The sequence below is a fragment of the Electrona antarctica genome (assembly GCF_951216825.1).
Source record: "Electrona antarctica genome assembly, chromosome: 16".
NCBI lineage: Eukaryota > Metazoa > Chordata > Actinopteri > Myctophiformes > Myctophidae > Electrona > Electrona antarctica.
This window is the reverse complement of record NC_136797.1, coordinates 18,039,813-18,059,016: the sequence shown is the minus strand read 5'-3', so window position 1 is coordinate 18,059,016 and position 19,204 is coordinate 18,039,813. Positions and strand designations below refer to the sequence as shown.

Here is a 19,204-nt window from a genome sequence, read left to right as displayed (position 1 = left end):
CTTCACTGTGTCACAGGTCACAGTGAAGTCACACTCATAGGCCTTAGTTATTATGAGTGTGAGCACACAGCTATGTATAGTGACATAAGCAATGTAGCCTATATCAGCCCTCCGACTAAACATTTTTGAACAGTCAATGATCACACAGGCCCACATAATATCAGACCCCTCCCACATTCTGCATTTATGAATATTAACTGCCCAGGTGCAGATGAAATGGTTCAATTGGTTAATAATTGATTAGCATTGATAATTCCTTATCAATGCTGCAATGTGTGAATGTCCCTGTCAGTCATGATGGTCATATCTGTATTCATGTGATACATTAGATACAATGTAATTTCTGCGTGTAATTTATACTTTCCCCACAGGGTCAATATAGTCTTATCTTACAGTATCTTAGATATCTAGGGGTCCTTGAGGGAGTTCCAGGGGTGCCCAGCTAAATGATAGTTAGGAACCAAATGGACCCTTATGGGTCTGTAACTCTGAGAGTGTACAAATGGAACCAAATGGACACTATAGTCCATTTGGTTCCATTTGTACACTCTTTTTACAATATATATTGGGGGTCCCAGAGATAGAAATGCCATTAAATTGCGGACCGTGGCCTAATTCAGGTCAAACCGGGGGCCCCTTGAATTGAAAATGGTTGAAAATCACTGCTAGAGCCGTAAACATCTCTTATGGGGTCCTTGGCATATATTTTTAAATGGGGTCCGCAGGCTAATGAGTATCATTTTGGGGGTCCTTGACATGAAGAAGTTTGTGAACCACTGTCTCCATGCTTTAGCCTACCAAAAACATTTCAGCAAGTTGCTGTTGTGGTTGAGCTCAAGTAATTTCTCCTTTTGGCATGAACTACAAAATGTCACCATGTCCACATGGGCAATAGCAAATGAGAGAATGTATGGCAAAATAATAATATACAGAATAAAAAATGTATTTCTCCAATTTCCTGAATGCTAAATAACAACACCTGTGTTTCATTACTTTAGTTTATTATTCATTTGAATATTTTTGAGTGGTGTAAACCACTCCTATTGTTGAGTGGTGTAAACCACTCCTACAACTGGCTTTTTTGTGCAGAAAAAATGAGCATGGTTGCTATGTTCAAAATAATTTCTGACGTAATTAAATCACACCCGGGTGAACTGGATGACCGTAGCAACCATGCTCATTTTTTCTGCACAAAAAAAGCCAGTTGTGAAATCACATCCGGGTGTGATTTCATTACGTCAGATAAGAGCTGATCAGGCTATATAATACCTTACCTTATATAATACCTCACATCGGACAAAAACTCCAGCTGAATCAACTTCATGGTCACAAATCATCACATCAGAAGACGACCCTACCTACGTCAGACATTATGTCAGACCACAGCTGATCATGCTATATAAAACCTTACACCACTCAGTTCACACGGGTGTGATTTTTAACTATTCACTTGGCTGCAAGTCACATAAGAAGGCTATGGCAATGTATAGTATATCATGTTAGTATATGCCATTGTCAACTATAGAGTTGATTTTAAAATTATTTTAATCTCCTTTAAAGCTCAAAGAGGTCTTGCCCCTAGCTATATCGCGGAGCTCTTGACCCCTCACGACCCTCCTCGCAGCCTGAGGTCTGCAGGCAAGGGGCTCCTAAAAATCCGGTCCGCAAACTACGTCACAAAGGGTGATCGGGCCTTCGCCATCCGAGCACCAAAGCTCTGGAATGAGCTTCCAGAATTAATTCACCTCACTGACTCCCTCACACGTTTTAAATCCCTATTAAAAACCCATTTGTTTCAAAAAGCATTCCTATAAATAACTTTTTGTTTTTCCTTGCCTTTTACTGATCTTGTGTTATCTTGATTTGTTTAATGTTTAGGTATTTCTTGTGTATTGCGTTCATTATGTTAGATCATGTCACTTATTTGTTTTTCTAATTTTCTATTGTGAATTTTCTTGTTATTCCTGTGCAGCACTTTGTGGCTCATGCCTAGAAAGGTGCTATATAAATAAAGTTATTATTATTATTATTATTGCATATAATGAATATAGGTATTTTTTTCCTCTATTGTGCCTGAATTATTTGTCTCATTCCTTTAAGTAATATAAATTACATCCTCTTAACTCTACCAAAATATCCTCTTCTCCCGGTTTGTTAGAAGCTACTTATTAGTTGGGTGTGAAAATACACGACATTAGTTTCAAGAATCTCTGCTCCATCGCGTTCTGAATGTTATTTTAAAACCATTTGAAGACTGTTGTTCAGCTCTTCACCAGAAGGGGGCGGTGTTGGCATCAAAGCGTCAAATCACAACCAGGAAGTGTTTAACTTTGACCTGACCATAGAGTAATAAAAGGAGGGGGCCTGACATGTCAGAAACGTGGCCACACACTGAGAACTAGTTTAGTAATCTATTCTGAGACTAATAGACTAATATGACTTTACTAGAAACAGTGAAGTCATTTATCAACCACAGACTATCTGTGGTTGCCGAAGAGTTATTTTGTGAAGTTAAAAGAACTATCAGAGAATATGAGGAAGAAGATGTCTGCCTCCAGCAACAAATTAAGGAGAAACGCAGAAAACTGGAGCTGCTTTTACAACCAGTCATCAAACTACACAGAGCAGGTTGGGACCATTAACCATAAATTATCACTTGTCAATGTTTTTTTTAATTTGTATTGCATGAATGTGTCTTTGAATTCTACTGTCATCATATGACAGGAGGCCTACGTTTGTTTGTTTTATTATGTCTATAGTGTGATTAAAGGTAGTTTGTGACATGTCTTGGTTAAAACAGAAAGTTTTTTTAAATTAAAAGTTAGCACTATTTTCTGATAGTAATCATTGCTATAGAGTGTTTGTTCAGTAGGCCTAACAGCAGCCTCCCTGTCTCTCCAACTCTTATAATAAATAAACAATATACATTTTCAGGTAGGTTCAACCAATCAGGAGAGAGTAGGATCAGCTTCATTTTTATAGTGTTCCAGTTCCAAGTTTGTCTGCATATTTCTTTGTGTCATCACTTCCAATTTCACTTAATATGTAATCTATATCCTGACTGAGTTGAGTTCTCTGTCCTGATTGGATATAATTGATATCCTGACCTGAAAATGCATTTTCTTTTTCATAAAGAAAGAGCTGGAGAGACATGGAGACTCCTACTACTGAATAAACACTGTAGCATTGATAACTGTCAGAATATAGCTATTTAACACGTATTTAACCAAAGAAAAAAAGAAATCAATAAGTAGAAGAATAAAATAACAGAGGAGAGCCGATTGCTGCTGAGATACAAAAAAGGTGAAGACTCCAGTCCTTGTGGTGATGAGGTGCTCAAAGTAAAAACAAATAATAAAAAAACTATTGAAGAGGGATGCCATCGAGACAGGCTTTAAAAAAAATATATATATATATGTATAGCCTGGTCTAGATCTAGATGATAAAGTCTTTTTAATCAACCCTTGCTCAAGAGTGTGCTTGAAGCCTGTCCTGATGGACCCCTCTTCACTACTGTATTAGCCCTAGAATGTCTCTGTTGTTACATACAGGAGCCATAGAACACCCTGGTTCACTTCTGGTTACGGCGCAACATGCGCAGCATTAAATGTGATAAATGCTCCTTTTGTACTCGCCCATTAAATAATTCCAAAGACGTGGAGTAAGATATTATCCTCTACTTTCATATCCATGTGAAAGTTCTGGCACAAAACGTGTATTTAGTCAAATATCTCCACTTTTTCACGAGCTGCACCCGGACGGCTTTCTCTCCGGGTGAGGGGCCCGGAATGACAGCTGGACTGAATTGATCAAAACTTCCTCTGATCATCACAAACGTCATCACCAATTGACCAGGGAAGCACAAATGTTTGGGGCACACGATTGGCAGGTGCCTTGCGATAGGTGCTGGGTAATTAATCACAACACCTGCCAATTGTGTGCCCCGAACATTTGTGCTTCCCTGGTCAATTTGTGATGACGTTTGTGGTAATCAACAGGAATTGTTGGTAAATTCAGTCCATCGATCATTCCGGGCCCCTCGCCCGGGTGCAGCTCGTGAAAAAGTGGAGATATTTGACTTAATACATGTTTTGGGCCAGAACTTTCACATGGATGTGAAACTAGAGGACAATATCTCACTCCACGTCTTTGGAATCATTTAATGGGTGAGTGCAAATGGAGCACTTATCACATTTATGCCGCCGTTCTGCCGCTGCAACCGCAACGACACTGTTCTATGGCTCCTGTATGTGGAATACTGTACCAACTGTATGTAAAAACAGACATTCTAGGGCTACTACTGTATAAGTAATTTAGAAAAATAAATCTGATCCCAACAGAAAACACATTGAGTTGCTCTCTCCTAATGTTACCTCTCTCCTCCTTCTAGATCCCACGCTCCTTCCTATGTGTAAAGAGGAGGTTTGCCCTGAACAGCAGGAGTGGAGCCCCAGTCTGGTCCAGGAGAAACCAGAACCTCCACATATTGAAGAGGAACAGCAGGAGAGGAGCCCCAGTCTGGTCCAGGAGAAACCAGAACCTCCACATATTGAAGAGGAACAGCAGGAGAGGAGCTCCAGTCTGGTCCAGGAGAAACCAGAACCTCCACAGATTAAAGAAGAACAGGAGGAGTCTGTTCATAGACCAGAGGAGGCTGATGGGACAACGGTGACATTACCAGACATGAGGAAAAGGGGAGACAATCTCTCAGGTAAAAACTTCACGTTGCATTGGTGATGTTTTGATCTATTGAGCTTCATCAGATAAACAACAAATGACACAAAGAACATAGTAGGTGGAGGAAATTATGAGATCGTGGTGCAGCCTGTGTAGGGTTCTAATGGCTTGTGCAAACAAGGCTAGGAGACTGAAGAAGGGAGAACAATATCATCATCTTTGCTCCATAAACTGACGACATTCTTTTACAATAAGGCAGTGGTTTCTACACCAGTTGCACATGAGATGACTCATGCTGCTTGTGTATCTGAATCAACACCTATGTGGTAATAAAACAAGGTTATCTACAATGTGTACCAAGTGTGGCAAAAATATACGTATAACTAGTAAAACACAAATTTCATGTGACTTGGCCTGGTCCAATCCATATGAACAAGTTATTGTATTTGCCAACGGTGTCCAATGATTTAATTTATCATTGATTTGTTGTATTAACCACCAAATAATGTAACTTAAACTAAAAACAGTACAATTAGTCCAGCTATATTGTTCACACATGACATAACGTAGCTGAAACAAACTGCTGTAATTATATTGACCATATTGAGTGTGAAACACATCAGACTGTTTTAGTAATAACCAGTGTTTCCAATACTCTGTTTGAGAGAACCACCTATTTGAGTTGCACGATGCTGATGTCACCTCCTCTCTCCTCCTTCTAGATGTCACACTCCTTCCTGTGTGTAAAGAGGAGCAGGAGAGGATCCCCAGTCTGGTCCAGGAGAAACCAGAACCCCACCAGATTAAAGAGGAGCCCGCGGAGCTACTTATAATACCAGAGGAGGCTGCCGGGTCAATGTTGACATTACTAACAGTAAAAAGCGAAAATGATGATGAAAACAGAGACACAGCGCTTCTATCCAGCATCTCAACTGAACACATGAAAACTACAACTGATGTAGAGGACTGTTCAGTATCGCAGCCAACTAGTGAGAAACAGCTCCTTTCTTCACACGGTTCTGAATCTGACATCACTGAAGACAGTGATGAGTGGGAGGAGACCAGGGAACATCAGTCAACTTTAAACACACTGAAATCACAACATGTGGAAGAACAAAGATCGTCTTCAAGCAACAAGCTGTCCCTGGACTTGAAATCAGTGAAACATACTCCATCCACGAAGAGTCACACAGAGAACAATATAATTAGTTGTACCATTTGTGACAAAGGCTTTAGTTCCATGAATCTGAAAAGACACATGATGACTCATGCAGGGGAAAAAGAAAAAACATATACCTGTACACTTTGTAAACAAAGATTCAGCCTAAATGGTAATCTGAAGAAACACATGATGACTCATACAGGGGAAAAACCCTACACTTGTACAGTTTGTGAACAAAGATTCAGTAGGAATGAAGATCTGAAGAGACACACAAGGACTCATACAGGGGAAAAACCCTACACTTGTACAGTTTGTCAACAAAGATTCAGTCAAAATGATGCTCTGAAGACACACATGAGGACTCATACAGGGGAAAAACCCTATACTTGTACAGTTTGTCAACAATTATTCAGTCGAAATAGTAGTCTGAAGAGACACAAGAGGACTCATACAGGGGAAAAACCCTACACTTGTACAGTTTGTCAACAAAGATTCAGTCAAAGTAATGATCTGAAGACACACATGAGGACTCATACAGGGGAAAAACCCTATACTTGTACAGTTTGTCAACAAAGATTCAGTCAAAATGGTGTTCTGAAGAGACACAAGAGGACTCATACAGGGGAAAAACCCTACACTTGTACAGTTTGTCAACAAAGATTCAGTCAAAGTAATGATCTGAAGAAACACATGAGGACTCATACAGGGGAAAAACCATATACCTGTACAGTTTGTCAACAAAGATTCAGTCATAATTATAATCTGAAGGAACACATGAGGACTCATACAGGGGAAAAACCATATACCTGTACAGTTTGTAAACAAAGATTCAGTCATAATTATACTCTGAAGGAACACATGAGGACTCATACAGGGGAAAAACCATATACCTGTACAGTTTGTCAACAAAGATTCAGTCGAAATGGTAGTCTGAAGAAACACATGAGGACTCATACAAGGGAAAAACCCTACACTTGTACAGTTTGTCAACAAAGATTCAGTCGAAGTGATAATCTGAAGACACACATGAGGACTCATACAGGTGAGGGAAAAAAAGTGTTGTAGTTTGTGCTAGACTGGCTCTCTGACCCATGCTACCCTCTAGCTGCTAGAGGGTAGCACGGGTCAGAGAGCCGAACTGAGAATGAATTTGCCTGGCATTTGCCTGTAAGGACCCAGCTGGAATATGCTTCGGTCTATTTAGGATCGGATCCTAATTTAATCGTCTCCGTTTCGGAACAGATACAAATAATCCTTTTCTGTGCCGTTACGGGGCGGGTGCGGTTTCTCTGGTCGGTTCGGTCCAAATATCCTTGGTTCAGTTTCGGACCGGGTCCAATTTTATGGACCCGTGCTACCCTCTAGTTTGTGCAACCTTCATAAATGGGTTATCATACAGAAAGAAATCTGTGAAGTGAACAGCATACATGCATTTTGCATGTAAATTATCTGAGCTGACACGTGCTGTCACATACAGAACAAACATATAATTGTAAACTAATATGACAGTGAAAAGTCCTCAATAATAAAGCAGAGGAATCAAACTTATCTCCTTCTGATTATGTTCTATATGGTAACTTCACTAACTTGTTTGTATTGCGTTTTTTAAACAACTCAAAATATTCCCAAATGCCATGATTCTTCTGATATTGTGCACTTAACAGTAATATTATGTCGCATTTCCGTCTGTGTTTTCAGTAACACAAAGTTACCAGACGCTTACAAACTGAGGCACATTTGGAGGCATTGTGTTCAATGTAAATTACAATGCTCTGTGTTGTCTAAACATCTTGGTCCATCTCATTCTCATTCTTCTCGTTGTTTACAGCTCGTCTTCATCATAAATTATTCCTAAAGCATTATGAAAACAGAATTGTTGCTCATCCTAATTTAGTGTACAAATCAGACAGTTCTTCTGTTTTACTTTTCATTCGCTATAATGACCTTGATGTGTCTTTCAGGTGCAGATGCAGTGCATGATAAGGAGGTTGATGGAACCACTGTTGACCCCACAGTTGCTTCCTGCAGCAGGTAATTTATTTCTTATACAATTACACAACATCCTAGATTCACTCACTAATAACATTGCTGGCCTGGCATTCCACTGTCGTTATCTCGGCTGTTATCTCTGTCTTTTCTTCCATACCAAGAAATATTTGTTCTACTCTCCTCTGTGAATCAAATCAGAACAGTCCATCCCAAATGTCCTTCCAATAAAATTAGTTCAGCATTAAGACACATTTGTGTCTATAGTATTTAAGAGAGTAAGCTACAGTATATGGCCAATGGACATGGCTAGCATCCATCCATAGCCCCCCCCCCCCCTTAACACTGTTAATATTCAGTGTAAGATTATTTCCATATTCTGTAAAATATTATACTCTTTATTGTGCAATATTCTGATAGTCTACAGTTAAATGCTGATGAAGGTCCTGCTAAGAAGAAGACCTGAAACACCCCCACTGAACTGCAGGGTGTGTCCACTGCCGAGTGACGGTAAGAGAGATAAAAACATGTTGTATTATTAGTAGTAGACGTAGTGTATTTACTAACTGAAGATAGATAAATAATTGAGATTCATAGGCCTTACTTTAGATGTCAAGGATGTATTAGTTCCTGACAATTGTGTTACTTCTTTTAACATCAGTCTGTATCGATTAATACTTGTAGACCTACAGCTAGGATATTTTCAGCCCAATCAACTGGGTTTGATGGTGACTTTTGTGACTTAACAGGTTATGGAGGAGACGTAGGTGAGGAGAAGAGGAGGAGGAAGGATTCCTTCAACAAGCTTTCTTAAACCAGGCAAATAAAGATCAGTTCCCTGTTCCCTGCAGGTCTGACTAAATGGAAGGTGGGAAATGAGGGACTTGGACTTGACACCATGTTCCTTTTCAAATTGATTGTTCTTATAGAATGTTGTTAAACTGTTTTCCTCAACCCACCCTGAAAGAGAGTGCACTTCAATTACAACAAATAAGTACAATAGACTCACAACAGAACTTAAAGCAAATTGTCCAGGGAGTTTAGCTTGATTATAGCTGTTTAATTCATGTTAATTCAATGTTTTATATTTGTTCGGTTGTTTTTGGTTTTGGTTTTATGTCGGTGCTTGTTTGTGGTGGGTCATGGATGGACATAGACTTTTAGAGCTGGTTTATTCAACACATTAATCTGAGACATCAGCTCTTCAAGCTCATTTAAGAAAGAAGCCCAGTACTCACCTAAACTGTTTTTATACAGTGGATACCACACCGACATATTGATGTACAGTAGGCCTACACCACAGCATGCTTGTCTTGAGATATATAATTCATTTTTTCCGATGTTGCTGTAAGTTGGAACTTAGCCATGTCAAGCAAGCAGTTAACAATTTATTTGTTTTATTTGTGGACTTTCTATTAATAAATAGCCTACGCCAAATGGCATTCACACCTTTGTCAGTGTCTTCCCTCCAGCCTACTAAGCAGACCCCACATTACAGATATGTAATCTGATTTTGGCCAATAGTTAGGGATTTCACCGGGGAAACACCACTGCTCTGCTCTGTTATCAGCTTGTGAATCATCATAGGTGGGAACATGGGGGTCTTTGCTCCTGAAAACAACAGAAGAAAGGGAGAAGAAGTTTAACTCATGGAAATTACTGTTGTATCAAAGTGCCACAGTGAAATTTGTTCTCCGCATTTGACCCATATCTTGGAGCGGTGAGCCGTGCCGCACTCTGGAATCATTTGTTGATTTGACCCCCAATCCAACCCATTGACGCTGAGTGCCAATCTTGGAGCGGTGAGCCGTGCCGCACTCGGGAATCATTTGTTGATTTGACCCCCAATCCAACCCATTGACGCTGAGTGCCAAACAGGGAGGCATTTGGTCCCATTTTTACAGTCTTTCGTATGACCCGGCCGGGGATCGAACCCCCGACCTCCCAGTTTCAGGGCGGACACTAACCACAAGGCCACTCACTGTCTGTGACCCTTCTCTCTACATCCAAGGTGTATAAACCATCTTCACTGTGTCACAGGTCACAGTGAAGTCACACTCATAGGCCTTAGTTATTATGAGTGTGAGCACAGCTATGTATAGTGACATAAGCAATGTAGCCTATAGAGGGTATGCGCATGCTTAAAGTGAATGGCACATCGAGTGGCAAAGCAAAAGGCAAAGTGAGTTTACCATTGTTTAACGTTGTTTAATGCAATCCGATATGACTTTTCTGTGTGAATGTATGGGCTGTCGAGGCCAGAAAGTTGTTTTTTGCCACTCAGTAGGCATTCCTACATAACTTCCTGGTTTGATGATGATGTCACGCGCATACCCTCTATATCAGCCCTCCAACTAAACATTTTTGAACAGTCAATGATCACACAGGCCCACATAATATCAGACCCCTCCCACATTCTGCATTTATGAATATTAACTGCCCAGGTGCAGATTAAATGGTTCAAAGACTCGTTAATTCCTTATCAATGCTGCAATGTGTGAATGTCCCTGTAAATGGTAAATGGTGCATTTATATAGCGCCTTTATCCAAGGCGCTTTACATAGATTCACCCATTCACACACACATACACCGATTGCAGCGTAAGCCATGCAAGGTACCAACCAGCACATCGGGAGCAATTTGTGGTTCAGTGTCTTGCCCAAGGACACTTCGACATGTAGACAGGAGGAGCCGGGATTCGAACCGCCGACCCATGGATCATTGGACGACCTGCTCTACCTCTTGAGCCACAGTCGCCCCTGTCAGTCATGATGGTCATATCTGTATTCATGTGATAATTACAATGTAATTTCTGTGTGTAATTTATACTTCCCCCACAGGGTCAATATAGTCTTATCTTACAGTATCTTAGATATCTAGGGGTCCTTGAGGGAGTTCCAGGCGTGCCCAGCTAAATGATAGTTAGGAACCAAATGGACCCTTATGGGTCTGTAACTCTGAGAGTGTACAAATGGAACCAAATGGACACGATAGTCCATTTGGTTCCATTTGTACACTCTTTTTACAATATATATTGGGGGTCCCAGAGATAGAAATGCCATTAAATTGGGGACCGTAGCCTAATTCAGGTCAAACCGGGGGCCCCTTGAAATGAAAATGGTTGAAAATCACTGCTAGAGCCGTAAACATCTCTTATGGGGTCCTTGGCATATATTTTTAAATGGGGTCCGCAGGCTAATGAGTATCATTTTGGGGGTCCCTGACATGAAAAAGTTTGTGAACCACTGTCTTAGAAGACATCATGCTTTAGCCTACCAAAAACATTTCAGCAAGTTGCTGTTGTGGTTGTTTGAGCTCAATTAATTTCTCCTTTTGGCATGAACTACAAAATGTCACCATGTCCACATGGGCAATAGCAAATGAGAGAATGTATGGCAACATAATAATATAAAGAATAAAAAATGTATTTCTCCAATTTCCTGAATGCTAAATAACAACACCTGTGTTTCATTACTTTAGTTTATTATTAATTTGAATATTTTTAACTATTCACTTGGCTGCAAGTCACAGAAGAAGGCTATGGCAATGTATAGTATATCATGTTAGTATATGCCATTGCATATAATGAATATATTTTTGTCCTCTATTGTGCCTGAATTATTTGTCTCATTCCTTTAAGTAATATAGATTACAGACTCAATAACTCTACCAAAATATCCTCTTCTCCCGGTTTGTTAGAAGCTACATATTAGTTAGTTTCAAGAATCTCTCTGCTGCATCGCGTTCTGAATGTTATTTTAAAACCATTTGTAGACTGTTGTGCAGCTCTTCACCAGAAGGAGGCGGTGTTGGCATCAAAGCGTCAAATCAACAACCAGGAAGTGTTTAACTTTGACCTGACCATAGAGTAATAAAAGGAGGGGTCCTGACATGTCAGAAACGTGGCCACACACTGAGAACTAGTTTAGTAATCTATTCTGAGACTAATAGACTAATATGACTTTACTAGAAACAGTGAAGTCATTTATCAACCACAGACTATCTGTGGTTGCTGAAGAGTTATTTTGTGAAGTTAAAAGAACTATCAGAGAATATGAGGAAGAAGATGTCTGCCTCCAGCAACAAATTAAGGAGAAACGCAGAAAACTGGAGCTGCTTTTACAACCAGTCATCAAACTACACAGAGCAGGTTGGTACCATTATTACACTTAACCAGAAATAATCACAGAAGAAAATGTTTTTTTTTTTTTCATTTGTATTCCAGTAATGTGTCTTTGAATTATACTGTCATATCAGATGTGACAGGAGGCCTACGTGTGTTTGTTTTATTATGTCTATAGTGTGATTAAAGGTAGAGTTTGTGACAACTTTTTTTTAAATTAAAAGTTAAAGTATATTTTCTGATAGTAATCATTGCTATAGAGTGTTTGTTCAGTAACAGCAGTCTCCCTGTCTCTCCAACTCTTTAATAAACAACATACATTTTCAGGTAGGTTCAACCAGTCAGGAGAGAGTAGGATCAGCTTCATTTTTATAGTGTTCCAGTTCCAAGTTTGTCTGCATATTTCTTTGTGTCATCACTTCCAATTTCACTTATGTAATCTATTTCCTGACTGAGTTCTCTGTCCTGATTGGATAGAATTGATATCCTGACCTGAAAATGCATTTTCTGTTTACTAATATAAAGAAAGAGCTGGAGACACATGGAGACTCCTACCACTGAATAAACTGTAGCATTGATTCCTGCCAGAATATAGCTATTTAACACGTATTTAACCAAAGAAAATCACTTTGGCTACATTTAACTAAAAGGGTCTTGTTAAGTCACTGATTTATTCCCATGTAACACTGGGTCAAAGCAGTGAGAGTATGAACCTACTGTACATCAGCCTGTATAAACTTTGTTTATAAGCTGTAGCAGCAATCGTTTATTAATCTATGAACTTTCAAGGAACATAAAATGGGAATAAGGGGAACAGTACTGTATACTGTACACTGCGCAAATAATACAAATAATTACATTATAACAATAGTTATACTGTATATACTATGAAGCAGTGTTTATAAACAGGAGTCTATATAGTATATAAAATATCATTAATACCGTAAAATAGTAAGGGTTCTATATACAGTGTATATGGAACTGAGGCTAGTAATGAATTCATGTACTGCATGCAGTTGTTATTGTTGAGTATTTTTTTTAAATCACACCCGTGTTAAGTGAGGGGTGCTCTTATGATACATCATACATCACATTCCGACCAAAAACCTTTGGTGTACTCACTTTTCTGTCCTCACTTTTTATCCTCACATTCCGTGCTCAGCCAATCAAAACATCGATATGGGGTACACACGCACGCAAAGCTGGGCATAGGAGGGGCTAGCGCCCCTCAAAAATAAGAACAGAGGCGAGCCGAGTGCTGCTGAGATACAAAAAAGGTGAAGACTCCAGTCCTTGTGGTGATAATGTGCTCAAAGTTAAAAACTAGTTTGTATTGAAGAGGGATCCCATTGGGACGGGTGTTTGGTGTTTTTCTATTTGTTTTAATATGTATAGCCCTGTCTAGATAATACAGTCTTTTTAATGTATCCTTGGCTCAAGAGTGTGACTGAAGCCTAGCTCTGGCTAGAAGCTTAGCTGTCCCTTCACTATAAGTAGAAGAATAAATCTGATCCCAACAGAAAAAACGCAACGAGTTGCTCTCTCCTGATATTACTTCCTCTCCTCCTTCTAGATGCCATACTCCTTCCTATGTGGAAAGAGGAGGTTTCCCCTGAACAGCAGGAGAGGAGACCCAGTCTGGTCCAGGAGAAACCAGAACCTCCACAGATTAAAGAAGAACAGCAGGAGAGGAGCCCCAGTCTGGTCCAGGAGAAATCAGAACCTCCACAGATTAAAGAAGAACAGGAGGAGAGGAGCCCCAGTCTGGTCCAGGAGAAACCAGAACCTCCACAGATTAAAGAAGAACAGGAGGAGAGGAGCCCCAGTCTGGTCCAGGAGAAACCAGAACCTCCACAGATTAAAGAAGAACAGGAGGAGAGGAGCCCCAGTCTGGTCCAGGAGAAACCAGAACCTCCACAGATTAAAGAAGAACAGGAGGAGAGGAGCCCCAGTCTGGTCCAGGATAAACCAGAACCTCCACAGATTAAAGATGAACAGGAGGAGTCTGTTCAGAGACCTGAGGAGCCTGATGGGTCAACGGAACACAGTAGGTGGAGGAAATTAATGAGAATGTGGTTCACCATGTGTATGGGGTCTAATGGCTTGTGCAAACAAGGCTAGGAGACTGAAGAAGGGAGAACGACATCAGGTTTGCTCCATAACCTGACTGACACAGTGGCAAATTTTAGGGGTGGTTTCTACATCAATTATATTTGGCACATGAGATGACTCATGCTGCTTGTTTATCTGAATCAACACCTAGTGTGGTAATACATCAGATGGTTATCTACCATGTGTACCAAGCGTGGAAAACAATATAAACTAGTAAAACACATCTATCATGTGACTTTGCCTGTTCCAATCCATATGAACAAGTTATCAAATGATTTAATTTATCATTGATTTGTTGTATTAACCACCAAATAATGTAATAATGACATTTAGACCGGCTATATTGTTCACACATGACATAACGTAGCTGAGTGGAAATGTTTTAATGTACGTCTGTCCAGCCAGAGTCCAGTGCTTATAATTACACTGCCGTAATTACTGTATATTGACCATATTGAGTGTGAAACACACATCAGACTGTTTTCAATCAGTCTAACTGTAGTTAAATCATCAGATGTCTTCCTACTGATTATGTCTGTGGAAATCTAAGGTTATTGAATATTATTTGAATTGTGAAGAAAACCAGTGGGAACAAACGTACTGTGATGGCTGATAATAATTCCCAATAAATTACTCATGCCGGCAGGCTAAACCTGGGAGCTAAAAACTGTAATGACGCGCCACAAACAATGATAAAATAATTAATGTCCAAACGAGCTCATAAGTTTAAAATGTTTATATAGTTATTCAGTGCACCAAATATCACAATACAATTTCCAATAAATATATATATGTAATAAATATGTGCAAAGAAGACAATTTAAACAGTGAGCAAACAAAACGTGAATGAACCAAAATATCAATAAAGTGCGAGTGCGGTCAACAAAATGTATCACTCCCAGTTCACCCTGCCTCCAAGTTCAAGCATCCTCAGAGTGAGCTGGTAGACACCTGTATTTGTGACCTGTCTGGTGGCCACCCACAGAGGCGCTCCCACCAATAATGGAGCGTCAATGTGGTGCCCACACCCATCACCAACTAAGTGAAAATGACTATAGGCTAAAGCACTCTTTGGCTCCTACACGTACACTCACTGCTTTGAAAAGCATGATACCATTCCAATATGAAGGACCACCCTGTTGCATGGTTTTGTAATGCTGGTGTTCACATGTGCTATGCAAAAACTGAACGGACCGTATCCAAACAGTTGTAACCAGTGTTTCCAATACATAGTCTATTTGAGAGAATCACCTATTTGAGTTGCGCGATGCTGATGTCACCTCCTCTCTCCTCCTTCTAGATGTCACAATCTTTCCTGTGTGTAAAGAGGAGCAGGAGAGGATCCCCAGTCTGGTCCAGGAGAAACCAGAACCCCACCAGATTAAAGAGGAGCCCGCGGAGCTACTTATAATACCAGAGGAGGCTGCCGGGTCAATGTTGACATTACTAACAGTAAAAAGTGAAAATGATGATGAAAACAGAGACACAGCGCTTCTATCCAGCATCTCAACTGAACACATGAAAACTACAACTGATGTAGAGGACTGTTCAGTATCGCAGCCAACTAGTGAGAAACGGCTCCTTTCTTCACACGGTTCTGAATCTGACATCACTGAAGACAGTGATGAGTGGGAGGAGACCAGGCAACACCAGTCAACTTTAAACACACTGAAATCACAACATGTGGAAGAACAAAGATCGTCTTCAAGCAACAAGCTGTCCCTGGACTTGAAATCAGTGAAACATACTCCATCCATGAAGAGTCACACAGAGAACAATATAATTAGTTGTACCATTTGTGACAAAGGCTTTAGGTCCAAGAATCTGAAAAGACACATGATGACTCATGCAGGGGAAAAACCCTATACCTGTACACTTTGTAAACAAGGATTCAGTCAAAATGGTGCTCTGAAGAGACACAAGAGGACTCATACAGGGGAAAAACCCTACACTTGTACAGTTTGTCAACAAAGATTCAGTCAAAGTAATGATCTGAAGAGACACATGAGGACTCATAACGGGGAAAAAACATATACCTGTACAGTTTGTAAACAAAGATTCTGCCTAAATGGTAGTCTGAAGAAACACATGAGGACTCATGCAGGGGAAAAACCATATACCTGTACAGTTTGTAAACAAAGATTCAGCCTAAATGGTAGTCTGAAGAAACACATGAGGACTCATACAGGGGAAAAACCATATACCTGTACAGTTTGTCAACAAAGATTCAGTCATAATTATACTCTGAAGGAACACATGAGGACTCATACAGGGGAAAAACCATATACCTGTACAGTTTGTCAACAAAGATTCAGTCAAAATGGTAGTCTGAAGAAACACACAAGGACTCATACAGGGGAAAAACCATATACCTGTACAGTTTGTAAACAAAGATTTTGTCATAATTATACTCTGAAGGAACACATGAGGACTCATACAGGGGAAAAACCATATACCTGTACAATTTGTCAACAAAGATTCAATCGAAATGGTAGTCTGAAGATACACATGAGGACTCATACAGGGGAAAAACCCTACACTTGTACAGTTTGTCAACAAATATTCAGTCGAAATGGTAGTCTGAAGATACACATGAGGACTCATATAGGTGAGGGAAAAAAATTGTTGTAGTTTGTGCTAGACTAGCTCTCTGACCCGTGCTACCCTCTAGCTGCTAGAGGGTAGCACGGGTCAGAGAGCCGAACTGAGAATGAATTTCCTGGCATTTGCCTGTAAGGACCCAGGAGGATCTGAGCTTTAAATGCTCCTAGGTAAGCAGTCTCAATGTCATGGTGAAAATACGCATAATATCGCAGCAATATAGCATCGGACACACTATGGGTCCAAAAGACCCAGCCGGAATATACCTCTGTCTATTTAGGATCGGATCCTAATTTAATCGTCTCCGTTTCGGAACAGATCCAAATAATCCTTCTCTGTGCCGTTTCGGGCCAGGCACGGTTTCTCTGGTCGGGTCGGTTCGGTCCAAATATCCTGGGTCCAGTTTCGGACCGGGTCCAATTTTATGGACCCGTGCTACCCTCTAGTTTGTGCAACTCTTTAGAAATGGGTTCTCATACAGAAAGAAATCTGTGAGGTGAACAGCATACATGCATTTACTGTAGCATGTAAGTTATCTGAGCTGACACATGCTGTCACATACAGAACAAACGTATATAACGGAATCAAACATCTGATTATGTCAACATTATCTCCTTCTGATTATGTTCTATATGGTAACTTCACTAACTTGTTTGCATTGTATTTTTTAAACAACTCAAAATATTCCCAAATGCCATTCTTCTGATCTTGTGCACTTAACAGTAATATTATGTCGCATTTCCGTCTGTGTTTTCTGTAACAGAGAAGTTACCAGACGCTTACAAACTGAGACACATTTGGTGGCATTGTGTTCAATGTAAATGACAATGCTCTGTGTTGTCTAAACATCTTGCTCCATCTCATTCTCATTCTTCTCGTTGTTTACAGCTCGTCTTCATCATAAATTATTCCTAAAGCATTATGAAAACAGAATTGTTGCTCATCCTAATTTAGAGTACAAATCAGACCAGATCATCTGTTTTACTTTTCATTCACTATAATGACCTTGATGTGTCCTTCAGGTGCAGATGCAGTGCAGGATAAGGAGGTTGATGGAACCACTGTTGACCCCACAGTTGCTTCCTGCAGCAGGTAATTTATTTCTTATACAATTACACAACATCCTAGATTCATTCACTAATAACATTTCTGGCCTGGCATTCCACTGTCGTTATCTCGGCTGTCTTTTCTTCCATACCAATAAATATTTGTTCTACTCTCTATGAATCGAATTAGAACAGTCTATTCCAAATGTCCCTCCAATAAAATGTGTTCAGCATTAAGACACATTTGTGTCTATAGTATTTAAGAGAGTATAATATTCAGTGTAAGATTGTTTCCATATTCTGTAAATTATTATGCTCTTTATTGTGCAATATTCTGCTAGTCTACAGTTAAATGCTGATGAAGGTCCTGCTAAGAAGAAGACCCGAAACACCCCCACTGAACTGCAGGGTGTGTCCACTGCCGAGTGACGGTAAGAGAGTAGTAGACGTAGTGTATTTACTAACTGAAGATAGATAAATAATTGAGATTCATAGGCCTTACTTTAGACAGTGTAGATGCCAAGGATGTATTAGTTCCTGACAATTGTGTTTTTTTGTCTGTTTCGATTAATACTTGTAGACCTACAGCTAGGATATTTTCAGCCCAATCAACTGGGTTTGATGGTGACTTTTGTGACTTAACAGGTTATGGAGGAGACGTAGGTGAGGAGAAGAGGAGGAGGAAGGATTCCTTCAACAAGCTTTCTTAAACCAGGCAAATAAAGATCAGTTCCCTGTTCCCTGCAGGTCTGACTAAATGGAAGGTGGGAAATGAGGGACTTGGACTTGACACCATGTTCCTTTTCAAATTGATTGCTCTTATATATATACGGTGGAAGAAATGTTGTTAAACTGTTTTCCTCAACCCACCCTGAAAGAGAGTGCACTTCAATTACAACAAATAAGTACAATAGACTCACAACAGAACTTAAAGCAAATTGTCCAGGGAGTTTAGCTTGATTATAGCTGTTTAATTCATGTTAATTCAATGTTTTATATTTGTTCGGTTGTTTTTGGTTTGGGTTTTATGTCGGTGCTTGTTTGTGGTGGGTCATGGATGGACATAGACTTTTAGAGCTGGTTTATTCAACACATTAATCTGAGACATCAGCTCATCAAGCTCATTTAATAAAGAAGCCCAGTTCTCACTTAAACTGTTTTTATACAGTGGATACCACACCGACATATTGATGTACAGTAGGCCTGCTTGTCTTGATATATATATATATATATATATATATATATATATATATATATATATATATAATTCATTTTTTCTGATGTTGCTGTAAGTTGGAACTTAGCCATGTCAAGCAAGCAGTTAACAATTTATTTGTTTTATTTGTGGACTTTCTATTCTAATAAATAGCCTACGCCAAATGGCATTCACACCTTTGTCAGTGTCTTCCCTCCAGCCTACTAAGCAGACCCCACATTACAGATATGTAATCTGATTTTGGTCAATAGTTAAGGATTTCACCGGGGAAACACCACTGC

The 19,204-nt window shown here is 39.8% G+C and overlaps 1 long non-coding RNA gene across 2 annotated transcripts; it reads left to right on the top strand.

The window, feature by feature from the left end:
• Positions 1-11,845: 11,845 nt before the first annotated feature.
• Positions 11,846-18,905, top strand: LOC306939858. 2 transcript variants are annotated; one of them, XR_013791938.1, is made up of 4 exons: positions 11,846-11,975; positions 17,684-17,753; positions 18,049-18,138; positions 18,353-18,905. It is a non-coding gene; the product is annotated as an uncharacterized lncRNA (long non-coding RNA). The 2 variants fall into 2 exon arrangements; XR_013791939.1 differs by lacking the exon at positions 11,846-11,975 and adding an exon at positions 13,877-13,995.
• Positions 18,906-19,204: the final 299 nt, after the last annotated feature.